At 35.1% G+C, this 975-nt stretch overlaps 1 protein-coding gene across 10 annotated transcripts in view; it reads left to right on the top strand.

Moving 5' to 3' along the window:
• SLMAP (sarcolemma associated protein) overlaps positions 1–975 on the top strand; it is a 104,636-nt gene that overhangs the window by 47,810 nt on the left and 55,851 nt on the right. The window lies entirely within an intron of this gene.

The raw sequence follows: 975 nt of genomic DNA, 5'->3' as shown, positions 1-975 counted from the left end.
CCCTTTGGCAACCAGAGGGTTCTTTTCTGCTTTTTTTTTTTTTTTTAATTATTCCCCAAAAGGAATAATATAGAAAAGGAATAATATAGTGGTAATTGTTTAAATTCACGCCTATCCTGTCCAGTCATCACTATAATAATGTTTTATCTGTTGCTTTACTTTTCCCTTAGGCTTTCTCATTATTCTTTTAGTTATAATGAACTGATAGCTAAAGGACAGAGTGCAGGGTTTTTTTTCTTTTTTTTTTAAATTATTTTTAGTTTATAAACCTATCAAAATGATTGGTATCTTTTCACGGTCACTGTCTATTTGAGACCCTCTGCTAAATCCCCTTTATTTCTGAATTTTTTACACAAATAAAGCTGCTGCAGCTGTTAGGAGATTTTTTTTTTTTCAGTCTGAGTGCTGATGGAAAAACTTCAGAATTACATAATGTCACACCAGATCCACCTGATACATGACCCAAAGGTAAATCTGTCTGTTGGTCTTTAATTTCAGAAACCGTAATACTTTCTTCTTGAAATCACTAATTTCCTCTTTATGCCTTAAAGGAAAGATTCTTCATTATGAAAGCTGTCTGAGTATTACATGCTACAGCTAATATTGCTAATGTATTTTTTTAATGTTTTTGCAAGAACAGATTTGTGAATTCTGGGGACCAAAGTCTAAAGCCAAAAAAGACCCTAATACCCATAGATTAATCTGTTTTGAGAATGAGGTCCTGGCTGTTCTTCGCTGGCATGTAAATTTACTACTTTACCAGGTCAGCGTGAAAAAACAAGGTTCTGTAGCAAAGAGGATACTTGTCCAAAGCATTAGCTTTTAGCACTGAATAAAGGTTAAGAACAACTCTGTTTAGTTGGATCATTTCTCCTGTATTTTTAGATTCTATTGAGGTAGCTTCCTCAAAGACCTGTCTCGTTTCCCTGGAGTACTGCCGTTGTCCTAAAACACCCATTGTCCTCCCCCCCCCCC

This window comes from Aptenodytes forsteri, unplaced genomic scaffold (assembly GCF_000699145.1).
Source record: "Aptenodytes forsteri isolate BGI_AS27 unplaced genomic scaffold, ASM69914v1 Scaffold53, whole genome shotgun sequence".
NCBI classification, from domain to species: Eukaryota; Metazoa; Chordata; class Aves; order Sphenisciformes; family Spheniscidae; genus Aptenodytes; species Aptenodytes forsteri.
Note: the sequence above shows the minus strand (reverse complement) of the source record. Positions and strands in the feature narration are given on the sequence as shown.